Genomic DNA, 21,885 nt, shown 5'->3' on the forward strand with positions numbered 1-21,885 from the left:
TGCTTGCCTGCCTTTATGCTTTTGTTGTCATGCATTTTACTTTGCATATGTTATGAACCACAAATTCAAGGTTATTACTTTTCCTTAAACTCTCCCGTGTTTTTAAAGAGATTTAATTGATAATAAAAAATCATATATTTTCCCATGCAGATACTATGTCTCTTGTCCTTTCATTCCTTTGGTTTTTTTATTTAAATTTTTTAAAATTGAAGTGTGGTTGATTTACAATGTTGTGTTAATTTCTGCTGTACAGCAAAGTGATTCAGTTTATATATATATACATATACATATATATATATACAAATATATATATATATGTATATATATATATATATATATATATATATATATATATATATGCTTTTTCATATTCTTTTCCATTAGGGTTTATCTCAGGATATGAATATAGGTCCCTGTGCTATAGAGGACTTCATTCCTCTGTGTACATCCAGAATTCCATCTGATGTGAGCTCTCTTCTTCTTGGAGGACTCCTTTAACAGTTCTTGCATTATGGATTTGCTCGTGATGAAGTCTTTCAGCATCTGTATGTCTGTAAATGTTGTCATTCACCTTCATTTTTCAAAGAGTTTTTTTGGGGGGGAGGGAAGGGGGCATAGAATTCCACCTTGACTTTTTTTTTCCTTCAGTCCTTTAAAAATGTTGCTTCACTGTCTTCTCACTTCCACTGCTTTTGATGAGAAATGTGACATAATCTTTTTGTTTTCTGTATGTACTGTGTCTTTTCTCTCTGGCTGCACTGGGGAATTTTATTTTCTTTTTCAATGGATTTGAGCAGTTTAATTATAATATGACTAGGTATGGTTTTCTTCATGTTCTTTGTGCTCAGGGTTCATTTGGCTCCCTGGACCGGCAGGTTTATAATTTTCATTATGATTGGAATATTTTCTGTCATGTTTCTTCAAAATTGTTTCTTCAAAAAGTTTCTCCTGGTATTTTCAGAGACTCCAAACACTCCTATATTAGACTTTTTAAAGTTGCCCTATGATTCAATGATGCTATGTTCAGTTAAAAAAAATTTTTAACTGGAGTTTCATTTTGGATATTTTCAGTTGTTCAAGGCTTTGTGTTCCTAATCTTTTTTCCTGCAATGTTTCATCTGTTGTTGATTCACAGATGTTATAGTTTTCATCTCTAAGGTTTGCTTTTTGCCATTTTTGTATGTTCCACAATTTTAATGAACTCTTTGGACATATGTAACATAGTCATGATAACTGTTTAAACTCCTCTCTGCTGATTTTTACATCGTGTCAGTTCTGGTGCAATTTTGATTGATTATATTCTTCCTTTCTCATCATATTTTCCTGCCTCTTTGCATGCCCGGCATTTTTTTGCTTGGATGCTGGACATTGTCAAAATTTCCCTTCTGGATACTATTTTGGTATTCCTGTGAATTCTCTTGAGTTTTGTTTTGGAGTACAGTTAGGTGACTTGTAAATGGTTTGATCTCTTTGGATCTTGCTTTATGAATTTTTAGGTAGGTCAGTCTAGGACTGATTATTCTAGGGCTGAGTGTTCTTCCCAAAGGCTCATGAATTATATGAGTAGTCTAGTCTGGCTGGTGGTGGTGAGTACAATTGCCTGTCCTGTGTAAACACCAGGCACTGTTCCATGATCTTTTCAAAAATTTCTTTTCTTGGTCTCAGGCATTTCTTCACAAGCATGCTCTTATCAGAACTCTGCTTAGTACTTGAGGGAGACTCTTTCATATCCTTGGATTCTCTCTCTCTCTCTCTCATCACTGGACCTTTGTCCTATGAACTCTAGCTGCTTTGCTCTCCACCAACACTCAGCTTCATCTCCACAATCTAAGGAGTTGGTCTCAGATAGCCCTCCTCATGCCCAACCTGGAAACTCTCTGAAAGCATTAATGTGGGCCAATGGCAGGACTCAGCTTGTTTCTCATCTCTCAGAGATTGCTGTTCTCTGTTGCCCGATTTTCTGTGTCTAGAAAACTGACATTATGTATTTGCCTTTTTTTTTCCCTTTGGGGGCAGGCAAGAGGGGAGGGTGAAATTTCAGGCAGGAGGGTAAATCTGGTTTTTGTCATTCCACCTTTGTCAGAGGCTGAAGGCATCTCCTTATGTGTTCCTAGTTTGATTTCAGTAGCAGGTGTGCCAATTTGTATTCCCATTTTTCCAGCTCCATGAAAGAGCTTTTTTCTTCATATTCTTGCCATCACAACGAACTTTGTATACATCTATATGACACTCTAACAAGGGGAGTTGTGCCCTCCTGATTCAACTAAGCCAGAGGTACAACAAAAGTCCAATGTGGACATTACTCAGAGATACGTTATTGCACATGTTCAGCAGCTAAACTTGCAAGATGTTTAGAAAGTCTTCCAATAATTGTAATTATTTTTGGTGGTGACCTACTTATTCAGGTGCAGAGAAGACTGACCAGAATGACTTCCAATTGCTTCATACTAGACAGTTTATGGATAGGAGGGGGAAAAAACACCGGTCTCAGACACTTATTCTTCTTCCCTTTTCTTCATGAATATATTTTTGGCATCTTGGATGCACACATCTAATGATTGGTCACCCTCTTATTCAAGGCTGTGTTAGCATGCTAATGACTGTCTCTATATGATTCCTTGACAGTGTTTGGCTGTTTCTGCAAAAATTATCCAATTTGAGACAAATCACCGTGACCAACAGGATTCTGCACCTGACAATCCATCTTGTGCAGACCTGGATGCCAAGAGTTATTGGTTGACCTTCCCTGGGTTCTTCTGTTGAATCTCATGAGCACACATGAGCTCTTAGGCTTTTACACACTAAATCTAGTTCTTGGACATTCTCTCTACTCTCTTAGTGTGTGTCTTTGTCTGTCTTTCTCTGTCCCTCATACTCTAGGCCTCCACCAATCTACCTACTTTCTTCTCCTTTTCAGCTTTCCAGGACATTGCACTAGATTGCCTTCAATCACTGAGCACTTATTAGGCACTTACTAGATGCCAGGCCTTGCTATGGGGGGAGAGGGAGAGAGATGCTGCATCGTGAGCCAACTCGAGGTCTCTGGCCTGTGGAGCCCACATCTGGAGGCATCGAAAAGGGCAGTGCAGCGGGAACATAATTGGTTCCTGGCAATTTTTCCCAGGCTTATCTGCCCACCTTGGCCTAGGGGCTCTAGAAGTGATAGAGACAAGAGAAGCATAATGAAGAACAGTAAGATGGATGACTTCAGGCCTAGAGGTAGGTAACCTAGAACCAGAAACATTGTTTTATTAAATAAACAAGCACTTTAGGAAAACAGGAGGCTTTCAGTGACAGCTCCCTACTTCCTAGAGCAGATATTCCATGTGTTCTACAATTCTTGCAGTTACATTGATGGCCACAGTCACCAACCTCCCATAAACGTTACCTGAGCCTCCTCTCAACCTGTTCACATATGGCCATTCTCTAATCTATAAAAATACAAGGCAGCATCATAGTAGAACAGTGTTTCTCATTTCTATCTCAATTATAAATTATACAGGCAAAGACCACACATCAATTAATTTAATATCAATCAAAGAACTTAAAGATAAAAATAGACCTTAAAATCAAAAGTTGAGCTGACACATAATAGAGAAATGCATGTTGGAATCATACAGTAAATGATACCCCAAATTGTAAGTGAAATAATTAAGTTACTATGATTTCTAGAATTATAATACTAAATCTCCATTTAAAATATATTATATGGTATATTTAATTTACTGGAACACATGATTTTAAATTTCATAAACTTAAATATTTATTGGATTTAAAATTTCTTGTTAAACAAGTAAAACCAGTACAAAAATTTAAGCAGTTCAATGTTATTAGAATTTTGAAGAGAATATAAATCCAGGACTTGTGAAACTAGAGTACTATGCTACCCATATGTTCCATATTATTGTAATATTTGTAAAACAACATAAAGTAGTTTTTAGACCGAAATTATTAAACTGGTGTGATGCATACAAGGAGTCATCTCTAGAAATATAACATTTTCTATACAATCATATGTTAATTATTAGAATTCTCTAGAGTGTTAAAAGTATTCGAGATTTATCCTTACTATCAACTTGAATTTTTTTTCTTGTACCTAGCACACTAGGTACATACTAATTTATCTCTATGATACAGTAAAGCTAAACTTTTTGGTTTTTCTTCAGAGTTACATTTCAGCAAGAAAGTTCAGTAAAAAGCACCTTGGACGCTATCCACCGGAATCCTCAAAGTGTAGAGGCTCTATCAGAGCCCCACTTTGGGGAGTGACACAATGGAATGAATACATAACTACAAATCAGGATGTCAGCGAAAGGACACTTCCCTGACCGGGAATTGAACCCAGGTCGCGGCGGTGAAAGTGCCGAATCCTAACCATTAGACCACCAGGGAGCCACGCAAAACGTCCGACTTAGTGTCTTCAGGTGGAAACTGTGAAAGTAAAAATTAAATTCCTGAGACCCCTAGAGCAGGAAAGGAGGCGATTCCCAGCGGCCCAGGGCTGAAGGCAGCTGTGCCAGGCTCCCAGCCCTTGCCCTGCTGCTCATCACCTTTCACCTCTCCTGTCCTGGGTGACGCTTTGGGCTCTGAGGCCAGGCCGCAGGGTAACTGGCTGGGTTCCATCCTGGTCTAGCTTTAGCGCTGTGTGCGGCAGAGCCAAGGTCATGCTCTCTTTCTGAACCTCGGTTTCCTTATGAGTCAGGTGCTGACTTGGTTTTCCGCAGGTGATGAGCAGATCCGTTTACTTCCTGATCTCTGACCTGGCTCCGGGGGCTCTCCTGATAATGGCACCTGCACGGGCTCCTTTTCGTGCCGTGACTCAATTAGTGGAGTTCTTCATCTACCCGTCTTTGGCTCCAGCCCCCGGTGCAGAGCCGGGTTCGGTCTCTTTTGTTCTGTCACGCAAACCATGTGTGCTGAGGTGTGGGAAAGCCAAGTGTGCTCCAGAGGGATGAACTCTTTGGTTTTCACAGCCATAATACCACTGTTAGTGTGTAGAGGAGATTTAGGCGCCAGATGAGATGAGGGGATTTCCGGACGTAAAGGTAACCTGAAGTTGGCCTTGGCCTGTGCCCTCCTTGGAGTAACTGGTGTGGCCTGGTGTCCAAAGTGACTCAGACAGAGGAGGCCTGGCTCATAGTGCTGAGTAGGCTTTCAGGTAGTCACGGAACTCCTCCCAGGTTTCTTGGGGATCGAAAATGCAGCTGCTCCCCACACCGCTAGCCTCCTTTTTAAAAGTTTTTCAAATGTGACTGTAACTCTGGAAAAAAATAGAAGCTCTTTCCGCCTGGTTTTGAAGCGGGGACCTCTCGTGTGTTAGGCGAACGTGATAACCACTGTACTAGGAAAACCACCTGAACCACAGGCCCTAAAGACACATTCAAGAACTGTACCTCTTGCCACCATTGGCCACAAACATTTTTGAAAGGAAAGGACCCTGGGAGCACAGGCGATCCCTCAGGTAAGGAGGCTGCGGCTCCCAAGAAGCCCTAGTTTAGGGTTCCTCGCCTCCCCCGAAGCGAGGTCCCTGGGGCTCCCGCAGTTTGACTTCCAGATTCCGCATCCAACACACAGCTATGCACCGAGTGCAGGGGTCGCCCCCGCGGACTCTCCAGCTCCCGGAAGCCCCAGGAGCCGGGGGTTAGGTGAGCCTGAGCCTCAGAAGACCCCGCCTCCCAGCAGTGTGGACGCAGCCTCTCCAGGGCTGCGTGAGGACCGGCTCTTCTGTGGCCCTTTTCAAAGCGCGGGTGCTCACTGCACTCGGCTCTCAGAAATGATCGATGTTCTGAATCCACCCGGGAACCATAGGACCCTCCCTCCCCACCCTCCCCTCCCTCCACACCTCTCCCTCCCCTCCCTCCCCTCTGCTCTGCTGCGCCTGACCCGCGAGCTCCTTCCTCGAAAACCCTTTCGCAGCAGCTCTTCTCTGGCGTCCTTCCCGGCAAAGGGGCTTCCTCAGGTTCCTGCCGCTGTGGCTTATTCTAGTCGTCTAGTTTAAGTCCAGTACTTTAATCACACTTTCACGTTTAGCAGGAACCGTAGCAAAGGCTGACGTCTCAGGTCATTTGGCTGTTGGAAAAACATGGAACATCAACGCAGGCCGAGCGGCGCTTCCCGGCCTGTGTTGACTTCGTTTGAAGACCAGGCCCAGCAGAAAGCCGCGGAGGACGCAGGCGCGGTCCAAGCCGATCTCACGGTTGTTCATTCCTCCCTCATCGTACTTGACATTCTTCTTGAGGAACAGTTTTGTTCTACCTTTTACAATGTCTGAAACGTCTTTTATTTGCCTTTTACAATTTTCCAGTTCAACAGGTCATGGAGAGCGAATTTTAACCTAGGAAGACAAAGAGGTAAAGGCGGTTTTCCCAGAAAGCCGGTGTCTGGAGGGGGTTTCGTGTTCACCTCACAGAACACGGCCAGCAGGCAGAAGACTTTCTTTTTGCTGAAAGACTTTAATGTAATGTTGTCTGTCTGTGTGTCTGTGTCTCCCTGTCTGGTTTCCTTTAAAAGTAAAGCTTTACAAGTTTGGGGAAGCATGTGCCATTTTCTCCAGCGGTTGCTTTTCTTCTTTCTTAGTGTGGCGGTCACCGCGTTTCCTTCACACGTGAGGTTCAAGTGCTCCGACCCCGAGGAAGGCGCGGGCAGCGTGCGCACTGACCCCCAAGCCGTGGGGCTCTGCCTTGTTCCGCGTCGACTCCAAGTGCCGTCGAGGGTGCGACCGGACTGCAACATCCTCGCCAGCGCTGGAGGGCTGAGTCCCCAAAGAGGCGGACTTGAAAATAGCTTTAGATCAGGACATTTCATGAAATTTCCCCCCTTTTCCCTCCCCTCCAAGTTCCAGTTTTCACCTCCCACGCGCAGCCAGTGGAACGGATTCGCCGTCTTTCGGTCGCGTCCGGCGCGCTGCTGTCCCACGTGGACAGGACGAGGGGGCGATCGTCCTTTCCCCGACAGGGGCTGAAGGACAGCGGGCCCCCGAGGGACCACAAACACACACCCGCGCCGCTGCGGCCCCCAAACCCGATCAGGCGGCCCCTGGAGCCTCCCTGCAGCCGCAAGGGAAGGCGCGGGGCTCCAGAGCCGGCGACAGGAGTGCGCTGAGGGCACCCGGCCCCGCCCCTGGCCTCGAAGACAGGCCCGGAAGAGGGACGCAGCCCAGGAAAAAGCGCAAGAGTCACCCAACGCCCCCATCCGAGGTTCAGGGTGAGGGAGCCGAGCGTTACACTGATTTCCCCGCCTTTATCAGGAGAGTCGTTTGCCCAAGTCCAGAGTCGCGAAAGGGAGGGACTGTGTAGGCCAAAGTCCACCTGGACCGAGAAGCAAACACGAAGTGCTAACTAATTGCATGTGGGGTCTGAGGAAAACGCTGCGTCAGAGACAACTCTTGGTCGGAGCCTTAGGAAGCTGGAGTTGGCGTCATCTAAGGCGGGAGAACAGCAGGCGCCGCAGGTAGTGAGGGGAAGACCCGGAATCCAGGTCTGGGGAGAGGTTACGCTCTCTTTCTGAACCTCAGGTTCCTTATGAGTCATGGGCAGACTTGTTTCTAAGCGGGTGATGAGCGGATCCATCTGCTTCCTGATCTCTGACATGACGCTGGAGGGTCTCCTGATAATGGTACATTTACTGGCTCCGTTTCCTCCGCGACCAGCTCAGTTCGCAGAGCCTGACGTTCTTCATCTTTGGGTCTTTGGCTCGAGCCCCCGATGCAGAGTTGAATTCGGTCTCTTTTGTTCTGTCACGCAAATCAAATTGTTCCGCACGTGTGCTGGGGTGAGGGAAAGCCAAGTGTGCTTCAGGGGGATGTACTACTACTTGGTTTTCAGAGACATGATACATGTCAGCGTGTAGCGGAGATTTAGGCGCCAGAGGAGGAGGTGAGGGGATTTCCGAATGTAAAGGTACCCCGAAGTCGGTCTTCTCCTGTGCCCTCCTTGGATTAACTGGCTGTGGCTTGGTCTGCAATATGACTCAGCAGAGAAAGGAGGGCTGGCTCCTAGTGCAGATTAGGCTTTCAGGTAGTAACGAAACTCCTCCCAAGTATCTTGGGCCAAGGAAAATGCAGGTCTGCCCGCTGTCTCACACCTTCTGCCCCCCTTTTTAGTTTCTTGAATGGGAATGTAAATGTCAGGGAAAAGAAATATGTTTCCACCCGGGAACCCTTCGCGTGTGAGGCAAACATGATAACCACTACACCACGGAAACAATCAGCTATGTAAGAGTTCAAACCTATGTCCATGAAAAGCTCAGTTCCTGCCACCACTATCCTAGTCACCAACCTTTTAAACTAAAGAATGAACCTGAAAAAAAAAATAAAAAAAAAATAAAATAAATAAAATTAAAAAAAGAATGAACCTGGAACCACCAGTGATCTCTCAGCGGAGGAAACTGCGGCTCCCGAGAGGCCCAGCTTTAGGGTTCCTCACCCCACCCCATCCCCGCCCCGTTTTACAGATGAGGTAGCTGAGGTAACTGAGATGCTGGAAAGTTAAGTACATTTGCCCAAGGTCACACAGCTAGAAGCCACATTGCTAGTATTCCAACCCAGGCATGTGTCTCCATTTTATTCATATAGTATTTGAGGGAGAATCCAGAGGCCTAACTAGTCCACCATCCAGTTCCCACAGCCCCGCAGGCTGTCTTTGTCTAGTTCTGGGCCTGCTGTGTACATTTCTGCCCTTCTCCTTGCACAGATTTGCTCTTTATTCTACCAGCCTGGGCTTCCCCACTTCACACACGTTCCCACACAGCTTCCTCCTTACCCAAGCCTTGCAGCCGGTCTCATCTTCTCTGCCAGCTCCCCCTCCTCAAACAGCACTTCCTCCTCCAGCACAGATTCAGTGATGTCCTTAAATGCTTCGCACTCTGGGGAAACAGAGATGCTGCCTCAGGGGAAAGCTGGACAGGCTGCTGCGGTCACTGCCTTCAAGGGAGGAGGCAGGGTCCATCCCGGGGACAGATGTAACCTCGGTGCCAGGCTCTATGCAGGGATTTCCACATCTGATTCCTCAGCCTCCCAACTATGTGGCATTTGATTCCTCCCCATGTTACAGCTGAGGAAAGAGAAGCTCACAGCCAGGTAAAATAACTTTCTCAAGATGATTCAACTGGAATGTAGCAAAGTCAGAATTCACATACCCTGAGTTCTGACTCCAAAACTTTACCAAGCCTTGCAGCCTCTTAAGTAGAATATTAAGCTGGGGCATGCAGTAGGAATTTCCCGTGTTTTGGGGAAGGCTCCAAGGACTGTAGGGCTGACAGTTGTCCCACACTGAGACTGTCCATAATCCCCCAATATTTCAAAGATTTTTAAAAATTTTTATTTATTCATTTGTTTTTGGCTGTGTTGGGTCTTCGTCACTGTGTGCGGGGTTTCTCTAGTTGCAGTGAGCGGGGGCTACTCTTCACTGCGGTGTGCGGGCTTCTCACTGCGGTGGCTTCTCTCATTGCGGAGCATGGGCTCTAGGCCGGCAGGCTCAGTAGGCGTGACACACGGGCTTAGTTGCTCCGCAGCATGTGGGATCTTCCCGGACCAGGGCTTGAACCCGTTCTTAACCACTGTGCCACCAGGGAAGTCCCTCAAAGATTTTAAAGTTTATCTGGATACAAACTATGTAAAAATGTGTATGAAGGGGAAAAAGTCTGAAAGACATATGCTCAAATACTAGCAGGTGTTGTGTTAGTCTGGAGACAGAACTAATACACAGTGTTTGCCAAGGCCCTGTTCTAGTAGATTTTCGAGAATTATCATCCTGTAATCATCACCACTACCTGAGGAGGTAGATACTAGTCCTCTTACCATTACAGATGTGGAAACTGAGGCCGAGAGAAGATAAACAACTTGGGTTTAAATCCAGGAAGTCTGGCGCCAGGGTACATGCTCTTAATCACTGCACTGTATTACCTTTACACGAAGATGTTGGATGATACCTTACTTCTTCTGCAGTTTCAAAAAAAGCTGTGTTATGATTATAATAATTGAAACTAAAAAACCTTACATTCCCATACGCCAAAGCTTGTCTTTTCACTTCTTTGACAAGTAGGCTTTAATTTTTACTTTTCGGCCCATGTCAGTAAGTTGGATAGAAAATTTTATACTCCATTGGTTTATTGAAAAATAATGGTAGAAATTTGAAAGCAAACTCAATTTCAGTATCAGTAAGAATCCTCCCCTTATATCCCTGTCCCTCTCATGCCCCCGCTCCCGTGTTCCTCAGTCACTACAGCTCCACCCCTCCACTCTCTGTTATTGATGTTCTCACCTCCAGATATCTGCGGTTCACTTGGGAACAGAGAGCTTTAAACTCCTTTAAGGTAGGTGGGGTCTCCTATCACTTCTTTCTCCCCGAGTGCAGCTAGAACTGTGCTTTGCAAATGGGTACTCTTAAAAGTTTGAATTAAATTCTGACATGTTTAAGCCAACAAGGATCTGACACCTGTTCCTGGGAGAGAAAAGAAAGTTTAGTGCCTGAACCGAGATCTTAGCCTCTATTCCTCCATACAATCTCACTGCAAACTTTACTCCTTTGTGCCTCAGTGTTTCCATCCTCTGCAACATTAGGGTAAACTACCCACATCCACCTTTCTAGGAGTGTAGTAAGGATGAGATTTATTTTATTTGGTTTGACGAAGAGAAAAGAAAGTCTGGAGGGTGTTTAGGTGCTTGGAGGGAATATGGACAATCATTTATCACTCTGGTGACTGTGAACCCATAAGACTTACTGTATTTCTGCACCTGGCAGTAGCTTGGGACATGAGGAATTTCTCTGTGAGGTCTCAAAAGTCCTGTTTGCTTTTTTCCAGCTGGGAGCACAAGTACTGGTTGGTTTCCAGGATGCTCATTTCTGTTCTTGGACCAGAGAAAGTGGTGAGAGATACCGCCATGCTGAAGCTTATGGTGGAAGAAGTAGAGCCAAAACCTAGGGAGAAGAAACCCAAACAAATAATATATTAAAAACAAGTGAATGGATTCTGGTGATGGCTGTACTGCCTGGTAAATTACTAAAATCACTGAAGCGTACAATTATATTGGGTGAGTTTTATAGTATGTAAATTATATCTCAATAAGGTTTCATTAAGTGAAAAAATGTATTTAAACAGGTGTAAAGAATGCAGATGTAATTCATTACTTAGTTCAGGCCAGACTTTGTTGGCATTCCACAACTGAGAATCCTTAACCACAAAAACAAGGCACAAGATGCCAAAGCTCAGAGGTCAGGCTCTGACAAGAGTGCCCGAGGGAGGACCCAGTGTGCCAGGTAACCATGTGGAGCTGCAGTAACAAAAATGGAAGGTGGGGCTGTCATGGAATCTTGGGAGCCCCTGTCTTCTAGTTGCCTAGGCAACACTGATACTCAAGGCCACCAGGTCTGTTCTGAAGGTCACCACTGATGGGGACACCCCCTCAGCAGCTACTCTCAGTACCTTGTACTGAAACCACAGACCTGTCTCTTTCTAAAATTCAAGATTATTTTGTACTGTTTATTCTTAAAAGCATAGAAAACATCAAGGAATTGAGATTTTCCCAAATTCTTTCATTGTTTTAAGGACTATCATGAAGACACTTTTCTTACAGAAAAATTGAAAACTTTTAGTTATATTAAGGGGGTAAATACACAGTCAAAATTATTTTATTATTTTTAAAGGAATAAAGAGGAAGTATTAGCCTAACTGGCAAGAAAAGGAACAAAAGTGTGCAACTTCAAAGAAAGCAGAAAGAGAAAATAATAAAGCAAAAAATTTTTAAATGATGAATGGTTGCAAAATTTTTTGAATATACTAAAAATCACTTAACTACAAACTTTAAAATGGTGAATTTTTGGTATACGTAAATTATATCTCAAAGCTCTTATAAAAAGAAGTTAGGGGTCAGTAAAGAGAAAAGCAGTAGAATGAAAAATGAAATAAAATTTAAAATCTGGTTCTTTTGAGAAAAAAATAATGAAATACAGTAAAATTGGCAACTTTCTGGAAAATTTAATCAAAGAAAAAAGGAGAGAAAAATAAACTTTAAAAAGAGAAAAGGGATAATATAAATATGAAAAAAATTTAAATTATAAATGAATACTACATGTCAACCCTTACACAAATTTTAAAATTTCAAAAAAAGAAAAAGAAAAATTGAAAACTTTTAGATAGTCTTGGTGTTCTTCTTTGATTCTCTAGTTTTTTCCACACCATTTTAATATTGTGGGGAAAAAATCCTGAGTATAATACTGTGCTCCGTGTGTGCATAATTAATTTATAAGGATTACCGGCCAGATAGTCTCTTATTTACCTTCTTGCTGGAGACCAGTGTTATGGTGGCTTCTTTACACTCACTGGGAAAGCATGTAGGCTTCTCATTAAACTTGAAATCAGGCTTAACCTCCCTGCCTCCAGTCCTGCCCTCCTCTTCTCCTGTAGGTTGCTTTGTGTTTTAATCTGTATATAAGATGTTGTGCTTGTCACTTGTAAATGTCATCCTAGCACCACAGGGTTTCTTTCCAACTTGTCAAAGTCACTGAAGTACTTTATATATGTTTCTTTCAATACGTGCAGTGGCCCCCTAATTTGGGATGACTTGGAAATGAATGCTGTTCCTTATGCCCAGAGCAGTTTTCATAGAACTCTGACTGATAGTTTGTGTTGACCCAAAGCTGTTGACCTGTGGTTGTATTCTCAGCCAGAGCACAGTAAACATCAAGATCATGGGTCTAGGGCTGTTGGTGGTGACCCACAGCATTCCTGCGCAGTGGGATCTAGTGACATAGAAGCTGAGGTTTTAAAGAGAGGCACAGACAGGCAGGACAGAAAGTGATGCCCTGACCTCTGCTTACTTCCTATGTATCAATTCGTCCCTGGTTTTGTGAGCCTGAGACTAGGGCAACTTCCCTGAAATATCTATCTCTTCTCTTCAGCTGCCTAGCTTTTCCAGGCCGATGGCCTACACATAACATGTGGGACCACGGCCACCTCCATAAGTGCCACTGAACATTCATGACAAAGTGAAGGAAGGAGGACAGACTACCCAACCTGCTTGCCACCCTGCTTCTAGACTGTAGTATTGGTGTGTGAGATGTCCCAAATTGTATATGACTTCAATCCCTTTAAATGTATTCTAGCTTATTTTATGTCTTAGTGAATAGTCTCCTAGAGAATGTTCCCAGTGCACTTGAGAGAAATTCTATTCTGCTCTTGTTGGGTGGAGTGTCTATAGGTGTCTGTTAGGTCACATTGTTTAAATCTTCTGTCTCCTTTGGCTCTTCGGCCTGGTTGTTCCATCCACTGCTGAAAGTGTGGTATTGAAGTCTCCAACAATTATTGTTGAATTGTCTTTTTCTCCCTTTGATTCTGTCAGTTTTTGCTTCATGTATTTTGGGACCCTGTTAGATGCACTGTGTTTAAAACTATTACATCATCCTGATGGATTAACCCTTTTATTGTTACAAAATATCACTCTTTATCTCTGGTAACATGTTTTTTTTTTAACATCTTTATTGGAGTATAATTGCTTTACAATGGTGTGTTAGTTTCTGCTTCTGGTAACATTTTTTTTAAATTTTTATTTATTTATTTATTATTGGTTGTGTTGGGTCTTCGTTTCTGTGCGAGGGCTTTCTCTAGCTGCGGCAAGCAGGGGCCACTCTTCATCGCGGTGTGCGGGCCTCTCACTATCTCGGCCTCTCTTGTTGCGGAGCACAGGCTCCAGACGCGCAGGCTCAGTAATTGTCGCTCACGGGCTTAGTTGCTCCGCGGCATGTGGGATCTTCCCAGACCAGGGCTCAACCCGTGTCCCCTGCATTGGCAGGCAGATTCTCAACCACTGCGCCACCAGGGAAGCCCTTCTGGTAACATTTTATTGTTGCAAAGTCTCCTGTCTATTTTTTCTGGTGTTAGTATAGCCACTCCAGCTTCTTTATGGCTACTATTTGCATAATTATGTTACATTACATGGCAAAAGGTACTTTGCAGAGGTAAAACAGTTGACCTTAAAATGGGGAGATTATCCAGGCGGACTGATCTAATCACAGGAACCCTTTAAAATCTGGGTCAAGAGGTCAGAACTAGGGAGTTGGAGAGAGTCCAAGCTTGTGAGGGATTCAGTGAGGCTTTGCTGGCCTTGAAGGTTGGGGGAGCCACAGGCAAAGAAACAAATTCCTCAGTCCTACAGCTTCATAATTACTGCTACCTACATACATTCACTGACAACTTCAAAAATGCATTTATAGTGTGTGCTGTACAGATTCAGATGGATTCCCACTGCCTTTGACCATCCTTGTCTTCTTGCAGGTTACTGTATCTGTCTAAATTGGGGGACACAACTGCCAGGGCTTTGTTCAGCCTCTTCTCTTCTCTCACATGTGTATGGCTCTCTGGAGCCAATGACACTGTTGAGGGCGGGGTGCTGAGCACAGGCTCCTGGTGTGATTGGAAGACACAGGCTCCTGATATATCTAGACTCTGAACACCACTTACCTGGAAAGCCCCAGTACCCTCCTCAAGCTTCCTGTCAGCAATAAATAGATTAGTACATTCAAGCCCTGCCCTTCCGTGCACCCCTGAGGCCATGGCCTCTATCATCTCAGCCACTTTTGGATGGATATGTCCCACCCCAGGGCTACTTTCCTTCCTGGAGGTTCACTTCCTTCATCCCTACAGCACATTGAGAAGCTACCAGTGACCAGCCCAAGGGCCAGCTTGCAAATCAGGGTTAAACAGTGACCTGAGGATGCTTTGTCTAGATCAGCCAGTGGTGTAGGTGAATATGCCAAGGAGATTATTTCCAAATATTCCACACTACAGAAACACCCCACAACCGACTTCCCACCATGGAATATACAACCTGGAGGAGCGATTGTTACACCTCAGGCCAAGCACTAATCCCTCCAGGATCACAACCTGGCACCCAAGGCTGCCAAGCTACTGTTTAGACAAACTCTTGAATATCTTTTATTCCAAAATCACGGCTGGGTTCTCCACAGTTTCTTCAGTTGACAGCATCATTGCTCCTGGTTGCTAGATCTCTGCATGGAACAGACTTACCTGTGCAATAAACAGTCCAGCAGAGGTAGTAAAAAGGGTGACTCTTCTAATCTTGCATGCACAGTAAAGATTCCCACACATGCTCTGCAGAGGCAGAAAATAAACTCTGGCAGAGTGAATGGCAAACACATACCTTGGCCGGGAGTCAAAACTGGGTACTGCACATGAAACCGCAGATACTGCCATTGAACTAGCGATGTTCTAAATTCAAGGTTGGGTGCAAGCTCATAACACTCCCAATAGTTCACGTTCTGCGACCACCATATCTGGACTTGGGGACAGCACAGCTCCCAACTACACTGAGAGCCCTCGTGGTTTGGGAGCGGGGTGTGGAAAGAACCAACTGGACCAGAACTGCAACTAGTATCCAGTTCCTCCTCAAGGCTACAAATTCCCACCTGGGGTCTGGAATCCAAAACTGTGCCTGTACAAAGGTCAGGTGCTCCAATGACACCTCTGACACTTGACTACTAAGAATTCCCCAAGCCTAAGTTCCATAACGTTCCTCTAGCGAGTTTCCCTAGAGGGATCTTTAGGGGCCTCCATCCCAGCTGCCAGAGAACTGAGTTGAATGAATTCGTTAGTCAGAAGTTCAAGCACATCAGAGGACTGCTGTTGGTCAGTTACTCCTCTGATGAGTGTGGTCCAGATGCCTTCAGGACCTTGACTGATAGTTGAAAAGCAAACATTCGAGTGGTGCAAACCTTTGGAATTTTGTCTTCCGAAAAAGGAGGCGGGGGACGGGAGGCTCCCAGAGTGAGACCCAGGATCTCCAATATCATAAAGGACGACGGATGCGGGAACGGGGACGGCCTGGGTGGAAAAGGCTTTCAAGGAAGGCCCCAGGGCTCTGAACGAAATTCCTGGTCTTTCCCCTAAAACCTGCGGCAATTGCAGCTTTCTTTCCCGCCTTAGTTGATGATCCGTATGCTCAGACCAAACACACTTCTCTTTTACGCCGGTCTTGCTCTCACACCACACTTCCAATTTGTCACAAAATCGTATTTTTTCTTTGATTAATTGCGCACTTTGATCCACGCATGTTTTTCTTGGTCTGATTTTGGCCCTCGACTCTCCTGATAAAGGCGTGGAGATTGATTCAACTCACGACGCTCGGTCCGCCAAGGCTTCGGGGTTTGAGACCTTTAACCTCGGGAGCGTGGGGCCGGGCCGCGCTTGAGACTTTTCTCGGCTCCGCCGGTCCAAGTCGGCCTCTTCCGGGCCTGTCCTCGAGGGCCGGGGGCAGGGCCGGGCCGCCTCAGCGGGGTCCCTTCTCGCCGGTCGGGAGCCCCGCACCTTGCGTGGCGCCGGCGGAGAAGCTTCCGGCGGTGTTGATTCAATTTGCCCGCGGCCCGCGAGACGCAGGGGCGCGGTGCGCGCGGGCGCACGCGGCGACTTTGTGGTTCTCGGGCACCCGCTGCCCTCCCGGCTCCTCTCGTTCTCCCTCGCGGGCAGTAACGTCCGGGCAGGAAGACACAGGTAGTAGAAGGGCAGCCTCTCCTTTAAGTCCTGTCCACTCAGGATCCAAAAACGGTCTTGAAGAGACAGAAGGAGAGAAGAAAACAGATTAAGGGAAAAGAAGAAATCCTATGCGAATTCCTCAGCTAAACGCACCCTGAAGATGAGGTCGGCGTCCGCAGGGACCCGGTCCTCCCGGCGCTGGTGAAGGTGAGTCGAGTTCTCGTCAGCAGGTGGCGCCAAAGCCGACAACCTTGGCCAGGCGGCCAGCGAGTAAGCAGCCCCTCCGCCTCCCCAGATGGGCAGCACTTGAACTGGGAACAGTTGAACCTCTTTCCCTTGTCTTTTGATGGATTCCAAGGATGCAACAGTTAGGATTCTTTTTAATGCACTTACTTAGCGTAAGACCACTTTAAAAGTTTTAGCAAAGCAAACGATTGCTGGGAGGTTTTAAAGTGAAGATTTTTAGATGTGGGGGAAACTAGACAAAACAACCACATACTGTTGAGAATGTCACACACTCAGGGGCAGCCGGGTAGGTGTGACCCCCAGATCGGTCCCATTTTCCTTTCAACGCATTGTTTGTGGAACTCACTGAAATATGCGTTATATGTCGCAGGGGGACTACCTCAATGCGGTTTTGTGGAAAGACAGAGAGAGAGATCAGGCTCAACGCTGAATACAACAAAGCAAAGTGGGAATTTATAGCCAAGAAGCACGGTGAGGGTTAGTGAATGGAACATTACTAAGAGGAAACATCAGGAGTAAGGGGAGATTATGGCTAAACCAAGCTAAGGGATTCTTACTGAATGCTGGCCAAAGTGATCAAGCATCAGCTGGGGTATGGTGGTGGAGGAGGAGGAGGAGACTATCTTGGGGGGGGGTTCTGTTTAAAATGACTTAGCAGGATTCTTGCTAAAATTGGACAACGCAAACACAAACTCTGAAGTCTGAGAATCAAGACCTAGTTGAGAAGAGAGTTCAGAGGAGCCTGACGTAGCGTTTGGTCAAGGAGAGAATATGTGTCAACAATCAGAGCTCTCATACATTGCTGGTGTAACTATAAAGTGGTACAACCACTTTGGGAAACATTTAGGCAGTTTCTTATAAAATTAAATCTCCACCATGCCTCTTAAGTATTCAACCAAGAGAAATGGAAGTGGGGCGGGGGGGGGGGTGGCTGGGGGAGTAATGTGCCCACAAAGACACGTATAAGAAGAATGTTCATAGAAGCTTATTCATAACAGCCCAAACGGGAAACAACCCAAATGCCCAATATCAGCAGAATGATAAAGAAATTGGAAAATATCTCTGCAATGGACTACTACTCAGGAATAATACTACTTCTTCAGTCTTGCCTGTGCAATAGAGAAATTAGCTTTGCAAAATTCAGTAAATCTCCATTTTGGAGAATCAAAAGCAGTGTCCTGGGGATGGGACAAAAATTCGACCACTGTCCCGCAATTGCTGACATGACTGCCTTACTCTCGTCCCAGCAGCCTTCCAAAACAAGGAAATCCCTGCAGTATACAACATAGGCGCCTGCACAGTACTGCAGCGATAATAATCAAACGTGGAAGGAAAGGAGGGAAGCTCTACCACCTGGGTAGAGCTGTGGGACTAGCCAAGCAGCTGAGACCCCTCTGTGAGAGAGCAGGACTGGCTGAGGCTCTTATTCTCTTGGTGAAGGTGTTGGGATCTGATGAGGAAGCAAAGGCAGCTGCACAGCCAGCCCCACCCCGGAGTACCCGCGGCTGAATTGACATTCAACTCTATCTAGGCAGATGGAGAAAGGCATTCAGAATTGTTATTAGATGTGAGATCTTATGAAATCTGTTTATCGCTACAGGGAAATAAAGCAGATGATTTTATGGTATAATGGTTATTCTCTAACCTGTGCTGTCCTATAGTGTAGCCAATAGCCACATGAGAGTATTTAAATTTAAATTAATTACATATTATGAGGTAAGAAAAGAAATATTCAACATCTCCACACTAGCGGCATTTCAAGCACTCAGTTGCCACGTGTGTCTAGTGGCAACTGTATTAGATAATGCAGATCTAGGTCATTCATCTAGCGAGTCAGTACACATAAGATTTTTAAATTTCAAGGTCCTGACTTCTCACTCAACATTCGATTCATTCTAGTCCATTTTGTTCATCCCTCGTACCAGTAGCTCCTGGGTCTGTACTGATCTCTATGTGGTCTCTGAACTTTGATTGAGAGGACGACTTTAGTGGTTCCCTCGGCTGGAAAAGAAGAAGCATTCCATACCCTAAGGGCTACTATAGGGCAGTGGTAAACCAGGCACAACCAGGGTTTTCTCACATTGGTCTCTCCAGCCCCAGTGCTGCTCTAGATTGCTCTAAAGGCTGCCCCTGCCCAGACCTCCAGGGAATGTTTGTGCTAACTCACGAGCTCTGCTTATTACCTCTGCTATTAACCATGATAACACCTGTTTTCTTTGTATTTAATTTTAGAATTACATCCTGCTTGTGGCAATTCATAGTGGTATTTCAGTTGTGGTAGTGAGAAGTAATTAATTTTAAAAATAAATTTTCCAAGTAAAAAGGTGAATCAAAGCATGAAAAATATCAGGTAATCAATGATAAAGATACATGGATATAGCTAAATATGAAAGTGATCTGTTCATTAATGAACTTAGAAAAGCATGCTTTTGTCTGATTTCTATGGGATGTCCTCCCTACCTCTTTTCCCTCGAGGAGCGCTTCCTCTCGCCTGAAGTCAAGAAGGCAGGAATGCTTAGCTGTTCCCTCTACAACTTGAACACAGAAGGCACTATCACCTTTTTCTGGGAACTCCCTAGTTCAGATCAGGAAAATCAAGGCCCATAAAGACATCTGGTTGGAGATGTGATTGCATCCTCCCCAGAGCCATAGAGTCTGTTTCTTAGGAAGACTAAATGGTTCTGTTTAGTCTCTCTCTTCTTCATTGTATTAATTGGTTCTGAGTGTTTTGTAGGCCTTCCTTTCAATCTTCTTTTTCTCTTTGAAATCTTGGAGGTTGAACAAGAAGGAGAGGATGCAAATCTTAGTGAAGTTTTCTCAGTTACCCCTGAGCATGGTGGCCAAGGGAAAGGGCGCTGGAGGCAGACTGCCTGGGTCTGAGTGCTGGCTCTCACTGTCACGGGGGTGGGACCCTTAAAAGGGTAGCTCAGCTTTTCAGTGTTCTCGTCTGCCACAAGGAGGTGGTAATATCCTACACTATCTTTTAGGGTTGTTATGTGGACTTAATAAGTTCTTGCACAGTAAAGCCCCGAGGAACAGTGCTGGTCACACAGTGAAGCTCCGAGAAATCTGGTATTATTTCCACTTCTAACTGTACCACTGCTGACTTTCAACATTCCCCAGATAAATGAGTGTTTAATGGTTTAACTGATCTCTTCTGCCCCATATTAGTGATCACCAACTGGAAAAGTGGTTGGTTTTGATGTTGATCTAAGTGGTGATCTAACTGCAATGGGGGACTGGATCCAACTTCATCAGTTTCTTGGACCTTGGACAGGCATGATGACTGTTTAGCTCACGGTAGACAATATTTTGCACATGCTTCCAGCAAGAACTTTCAATATACAGTCAGTTAAGTATTATAAGAAAAGTCCAAGTATGTACCAGTGACCCAGTCTTTTTGGTTGCTTTTGTTTGTTTGTTTGTTTTGTTTGTAAGAAATCAAAGGAGGGAAATATACTTTATCTGGAAGTTGTAGAAGATTTCCTCTCTCGGTTATGGTGCAGTGTTTGTAGCAAAGCAGCATTCACCCTGAAAATAACCAAATAAAGTCTGGCTTAAAGAAATTCTGTTTGAGGTCATTGGAGAAATACCTATGCAGCGAGGACCCACAGGATCAGCTCCAGAGAGAGAGAGAAGGAGAGAGAGAGAGAGAGAGAGAAGCTCATTGGAACGAAACTGATTCTCTACCTTTTCCCCTTAGGGCATTTGCCAGTTCTTGGCAAGGCACAAGCGACTGGGAAGCTGGGGACAGGGCAGCTGCTGAGGGTCAGGGAAAACAGCAATGCTCTAAGTAGTGTCAGAAATCTGGTGAGCAAAAAAATGAGGAGGAGGAGGGTGAGGAAGAGGGGAGGGGTGGAGGAGGGGAGAAGGAGGGGAGGGGAGGGGGAAAGGGAGGAGAAGACAGGGTAGGAAGAAGAGAAGGGAGATGAGAAGAAGAAAAAGAAGGAGAAGAAAGAAAGAAATGTGGAGCTGTCCACGTATTCCGACTTAAGGAGCCAATATCCTGGAGTGGCTTGAAGAGTGTGCTGGATGCTTGCTTCAGGATTTCCCCTTAAGACATTTGCAAATTAAGCCATGTGCGTGTATGACGCTATGAGGGCAAGCAGAGTGTGGCTGAAAGAGAGTGGAATTTCCACCAGCATCATGGTACGAAGGAGATAAAAATGCAAGTTCAGAATTCCGCAAGGGGCAGGACCCAAGGAAACACCTCAAGGTCTCAGGTGGGAGCCCTAGCCGTCTAGAGCACGGCACTGTGAGCAAACTAGCTATGGACTGAGACTTCCCTGCAAATCTGCTCAGTCAAGGACTGGATTGAGGCGATCTTCCCCTCTGCTGCCTGCTGGGGGAGAGGGTGCACAATCTTCACACAAAGATAACATCATGACTCTATATATGATTTTTCACACAACAGGTTCATCCTTCAGTCACAATATTCTAGGACTATAAAGGAACAGAAGCAAGGAAACGTGGAAGTTGACTCAACAGATGATTGAGATATTGAAGTTATCAGGTAGGAACTTAAAGTGATACGTTTTAACTGTTCAGAAAATAGATGACAGGATCAGTCTTTTTCACCAACGGTAGAGAATCTATTTTAAAGAACCAGTGGAAATTCCAGGAGCTGGGGAGTCAGCAGCGGCGACTCCTGCCCTCGGGTGCTTAGTTGTGGAACTGGAGAAACTGCGTTGGATGCAGGATCCCGAAGTTAAGCGAGAGCCTCTCAGGAGTCACAATCTTCTCGCTTGAGGTGTCGCTGGTGCTTCCCGGTTTATTGTTCACTTTAAAACGTTGGTGACCACGATACTGGTGGCAGGACCTCTGGTTTTCATGGATATAGCTGATAACCTTCAGCACTGTTTCCGTAGTGTAGTGGTTATCACGTTCGCCTAACACGCGAAAGGTCCTCGGTTCGAAACCGGGCGGAAACAAACTGGAGTGCGTTGGCCTTTTTTCCTAAAATTTACCTTCCCATTTAAAACATGAAAAGGGGGCGAGGGGAGTGAGGTGTAGGGACCTGCGCAGCTGCATTTTCCATCCACAAGATACATGGCCCGAGTTCAGTTGCTGCCTGAAAGCCGACTCTCCTGATAACCAGACAATTTTGTATGCATCACAGGAGTTTAAGAACTTCTGTCTAAACACTACTTTATGTTG

General features: G+C 45.2%; 1 non-coding gene across 1 annotated transcript; it reads left to right on the top strand.

The window, feature by feature from the left end:
* The first annotated feature begins 21,586 nt into the window (after nucleotides 1–21,586).
* On the top strand, nucleotides 21,587–21,659 carry TRNAV-AAC (transfer RNA valine (anticodon AAC)). Its single transcript has one exon. It is a non-coding gene; the product is annotated as a tRNA-Val (tRNA).
* Nucleotides 21,660–21,885: the final 226 nt, after the last annotated feature.

This window comes from Balaenoptera acutorostrata, chromosome 1 (genome assembly GCF_949987535.1).
Source record: "Balaenoptera acutorostrata chromosome 1, mBalAcu1.1, whole genome shotgun sequence".
Taxonomy (NCBI): domain Eukaryota; kingdom Metazoa; phylum Chordata; class Mammalia; order Artiodactyla; family Balaenopteridae; genus Balaenoptera; species Balaenoptera acutorostrata.